The following is a 5,711-nucleotide window of genomic DNA, read 5'->3' on the forward strand; positions in this document are numbered from 1 at the left end:
CCAACAAATCTCCGTGTGTTTTCTTTTTTCTTGAGTCTCGTTTCCTCCAAAACTTCTAGATACAGTGGCTTGCTTCTTCCTCGTTACTGTACAATACCTATGGCCACGACTTTGCAGGCTTGACTAAGGAACTTTGTATGCCAACTGTTGTCATGCATTAATATTTAATAACTAATACTATGCATATAAACATTAAAAAACTAATTAATTAAAACTCTCTATTTATTCACAGGTATGAATTACATTACCAGATGATTACATTTGGAAAGGGCATTTATGTCTTTTCCTCCATAGTCAAAGTTTTAATTATAATTTTTAACTACAGTGCAAGGCTAGGGTTACGAGCACCAGAGGGGAGTGTAGCAAGTATAACAGAAAACAAAACTGGTCAAAAACTAATTGGAATGTCAGATCAACCTAATGAACAACTACAAAAACTATCTGAAGTCCAAAACTGCAACCCAGATATTAATCAATCTAATGAAATACTACAAAAGCTATCTGAAGTCCAAAATTGTAACCCTGTTGTTGAAGAATCATCAACACCAGGGACAATAATTGAAGTAGCATCAACATCAGGGCCAATAGTGGAGGTGTCATTATCACCAGAGCCTATAATTGAGGTTCCCACAACACTAGAGCCAGAATAGATACAACACGAGCTTGATATGGAGGATTTTTTTGAAGAAGATGGTGAAGAAATTCCTATGATTAAACTAAACATGGAAGAGTTTACTCAGAATTTGCAGACTTACATGGAAAGACACATGGAACTTGGAGAAGGTGACCTATCAAAAGTACTAGTTGCCTTAACATCAGAAGCTGTGCAATCCCTGTACCTAAACTTAAAATTGTCATGCAACTAAGAACAGAACACCAAGTGTAAGTAATAGTGAAAAGATGATGTGATTTGTGATTTCTAATTTCTAATTTCTTTTTTTATTTCAATTTTTGCAGATATGAGCTCTCGGATTCACATCCTCTTTTGGAAGGGGTAAGTGTAGTAGTGTAGTGTAGTATACCTTATGAAGAACCTGATATGCTCTTTGATTTGATTTCTGTTTCTTAACAAATGTGTGATAAATTAAAGATGGACACAGGAGAGCCTGATGATCCTTGCTCATACCTTCTTGCAATTTGGACACCTGGTGAGTGGATGAAATGAAAATGAGAGAATTAAATAAATGTTTTTGTGAAAGTGAAATGCTGATTGAATTATTTGTTTGTTTATATTATACCAATAGGTGAAACTGCAAATTCGATTCAACCGCCAGCTGGACAATGTTCTTCCCAAGAATCTGGCACATTATTTAATGAAGAAACATGTTTTTTTTGCAACAGCACACGAGAAGCAAATAACCAAACTGTTAGAGGGATACTCTTGGTGAGTTTGTAGATATAAAAAAAAGTAATCAAAGAAAGATGCAATAATTTGTATTTAACCTAAAACCAAACAACTAAATTTACAATTATAAGATAGATAAAGAGAGTAGCCTTAAGTCCATAACCGCAGAACACTTATAAAGAACAATAATTAAAGGCCTTAAGGAAATGTATGTGCTTTCTTCATCTGTGTTTGAAATAATTGCACAATACACAAAATGGTAATTGTTCAAATCAAAATGTAAATTCAAATACGTTGTCCTGTTCATATCTCTCAATTTTGAAAATACAAATCATGTACAGATACCATGTAGAGCTGCAATGAGAGGGAGCTTTCCACTCAACGGGACATATTTTCAAGTCAATGAGGTATGACTTTGCTTAACATGAACTCTTCTTGATAATCAAGTATTTTTCTTTTTTCTTTTAGTTCTTTCTTTACTAATGTTATTGTGATGTTTGAAACAAACAAGTAGCTTTGGTGAATAGACAATGTCTGTTGTTGATGGCCAGAGTGGTTTGATTCATAGCTTTGGATTTCATAGAGACAACAGTTAATTTGTATTAACCCAAAGATAAATTGTGATATTGTACTGTTTTAGCTTTGTTCTAGAGATGTTAAGAGTTTTTACTATGAATCCTTAGCTGTTTGTTCTAGAGCTATACTGATATGAGATTGGTTAACTTGTGAAACACAAATTTCAAAATTGAAGACTAAAGAATCAGATGGTGACTATTAGTGCATAAAAAAACTGAAAGAGTTGCATAAAATTGACATACAGGGACAACATTACAAAACTCTCAATTTAAAAAATAAATAATAAAAACCATTCTTCCACGTCAGCATTTCACAGGTTTTTGGTCAAAATTACCCAACACAAGTCAAATTTGAAAAGTAAATGGTCTTATTGATGATTTTCCAAGTCCAATAAGCAAAATACAAAAATGATTAAAAGCAGATTGCTATTTATGAGAGTTTATCAAGTTGTACCTTAAAGTTATTGGCTGTCGAAAAGCTTCAAACAAAGTATAAACACCCATTTTCAAAGACCAAAACCATTTTAATGGCAGAGATCCTTCTTTTTCAGGCATCTGATCTTTAATTGACTCAAAATATTTTTTCTTGCTGCTTTTATGGCTCCTCTTTCTCACCAAAGTACCAGGTTTAGGTGCCTCATTTGATGATCTTTCTTTCTCTGGTCCACTTCCACTATATATTTCAGAGGCATTAAAGCTAGGAAACTCGGTAAAATTTAAACTACTAATTGGGCTTTCTGTCACAAAACCACATGAAAGTAGTTGTATAGTTGGTGGAAATGAGAAAAGTAAAAATATGTTGCCCATTTGGAGGTTAGTTAGTGCATATCCTCCAAACAGAGCAGGGGACGGAATTGACACAGAGCAGAAGGCTGATTCCTCAAATACATCTTCTAAAGTGATTATACCAATGACTTCACCTTCTTTTAAAGTGATTATTGCCATTACAGATGATGCATGTGTAAATCTTTCAATCGTGCTCATAAATAAAGCTCCTTATTTGACTTTTTTTCTGTAATATAGAATAATACAAGTGTTATTATGATGGCCATAACAAAATGAAAGGAAATAATAGAAGATACCTCACCTTTTAGTAGATTTGTGATATCAATTGTTTGATTATCACTGAAAAATGGAGTGATTGAATATCTTGCTAAACACCCCTGATATTCCTGTAGTAATTCACTACTAGTTCTGCAAACCAAACCAAAAGAAGAATAATTTTTACAATAGACTCATCCATCCTTTTGATTAAAAGAGATGTGAAGTAGAAATTCACCTTTCCAAAAAACACTTATTACATATACTATAATAAAAACCACCAAAAATGATTACAATTTTAAATTTCACGCGTATTGAACCTCTATTATCAAATAACATTTCAGTAGCAGCAGTTACAGCTGCAAGGAAGACCTGAGCTTCCTTGTGGCTTCTCTATTTTCTCCCCTAATCCTTGACTTCTCTAACCTCAGAAAGATATTGGCTCACCAATGTAGTTCCTTATAAGTTATTAACTCTAACGAATCCTTGGTTCAATCATTTCATCGAACAGTTGGACTGCATAGTAAAACACCCTTTCAAATCTCAATATAAAATGGGCAGGACAAAGTAATGTAAAAACAAACCAAAAACATAATCGACACATAAACCCTTGGAAAGAAAATAAACACTTGGTGGGAAAAAATCTGAACAACCACTGCCATTGGCCCATGAATAAACTCTAATCTCAAGCTGTGTGCACTTCGAGCGAGGTACAGAGGAGGTCTTCAAACACCAAAAGAAGTGTGACGAAAGAGTCATGGTAATGGAAGAGAAAAATAGGAGGAGAAATAGGAGAAACTTTAGGAAACAAAATTGGCTGTATAAAAAATGTACAGATGGAGAATAGGATATGTGAAAGCTATCGACGTATTGACGCACCTTGTTTTTTTTCCAGAAGTTGACTCTTTCAAGAAACATGAACCATCAGAACAACCGACAACAAGGACCTATGATAAATTAAACTCAATAGATAAAATAGATCGATATCATTCATATTATGTTGAGAAGAAAAACCGACCAAGATCAAGTAATGACAAGAAGAAATATTGATTACGGCACAGAAGAAATATTCGATGAAGCAAATAATTCTTACCATTTGTTTGGGACAAAGAAAAGCTCGTCTCTACTCTTTGAAACCTTCATCATACGTTTGTCACCCTAAATCTTCCTGTTCATCTTTCTCCTTCCCTCTCACTTTCTGGTAATGGTGGGTTCAATAAAAATAGAAATTTCTGTGAGAACAGATATAAATTTTAAACACATATTAAAAATGGGGATTAGGTTTTGAGAGTGAAAGAAGGGGGGGGGGGGGGGGGTCATGCTGGTAAACGACAAAGAGGCAGACCAACCAACGTCTATTGTAGTCGACTCCATCTCCATCTTCTCTGGTCATCACCTGGTGTTGATTAGTGGAAGAAAGTAGCCCCAATCGATTAGAAGATGTGGAGGTTAGACTGGATGAGGGTTTTCCACAAGGGGATGGAGATAATTGTGAATGGGCGGTGGATTATCTTAAGAGGTTTGACATCGAATGGCAGAAGGTGTAAGGATTAATCCAGTTGGATGACGCGGTGAATGAAAGAAAGCGGTGAGGTTAGTCTAGTAATTTGGAAGATAGATGGTGATGGGGAAGAACGGCCGTCTTTCATTGGAGGTCGACGGCGGTGGGAGACACTCAGAAGGGTCGAAGAAGCAGCATATGGCGGAAGGTGAATGGAGGTTTGAGAATCGAGAGAGAAGAAAGAAAGAACGGGGGTTTTCGGCGGGATGAGCTAGGGTTTTCAGCCGGTGGAAACAAATCGGGCTTTTTAATTTTTGGATTTCATTTCCCCTTCGGATGAAACGCGTGTTTCATTAAAATTTATAAAGCGACATGGTTAGACGACACACATTTTATTTAAGGTGCCCTCCGTCTTTTATTTTTATTTTTTATTAGACACTAATTTTAGGGCGCGCAAAAATGCGTGCCCTCTATGCTTCATATTTTGCAAAACTGACATCGATTTTTGGGGCACGCTCAAATATGTGTCCTCTATCAACGTGTGTCATTGATTGCGCGTCGTAAAAGGCTATTTTTCTAGTAGTGCCGATACTATAATAAACCTTAAGTCACCCTTTACCTACCTTGTTAAGTCCAAGTTAGTGTGCCGGTTAACCACACATGCTCCACCAACGACTTAGGCAAAGTGTAAAGTGTAATTTCATGGATTAGCACCTTATTCACATTTTCCTAAAGTAACTAAGATTGGGAATTTAATAAAACATTTAGTTACTTTATAATATTCATCATACTTTGAATGAGAGTTTATAAGTCCTTGTCTTACCCGTTCGGCTAACGACCCTCCACCAGTCAAGCACGCGGTGGGTGAGAGTAGACACCCATTAAGTCACCATTTTATAGGCAACAATCTTATACCCACCTTATAGACCGGCTTCGTGAATGAGGCGTACTAGCGGTAAGAAGACTTTATTCTTATACATACATATATATATATATATATATATATATATATATATATATATATATATATATAATTATTAAATCATCATAATATAAGTATAAGGGTTGAATTTTAACTTTTAAAATCCTAGGGGTTGGAACTTAAAGTTTTAACTTAACTTTACTTGTTCCAAAACTTGAGGGCAAGTTTTGTAACTTTCAAAACTTTTCATTTCTTGTAACTTATGAGTTTAATAGAGTAATAAAATGAAGACTCTTCATTTTTCTAACTCTTGTGTTTGTTTTAATG

The 5,711-nt window shown here is 35.0% G+C and overlaps 1 pseudogene; it reads left to right on the forward strand.

The window, feature by feature from the left end:
- Positions 1-404: 404 nt before the first annotated feature.
- Positions 405-2,057, forward strand: LOC145039413 (DNA glycosylase/AP lyase ROS1-like; annotated as a pseudogene).
- The last annotated feature ends 3,654 nt before the right edge of the window (positions 2,058-5,711 follow it).

Source organism: Lactuca saligna, chromosome 4 (assembly GCF_052625555.1).
Source record: "Lactuca saligna cultivar CGN05327 chromosome 4, ASM5262555v1, whole genome shotgun sequence".
Lineage (NCBI taxonomy): Eukaryota > Viridiplantae > Streptophyta > Magnoliopsida > Asterales > Asteraceae > Lactuca > Lactuca saligna.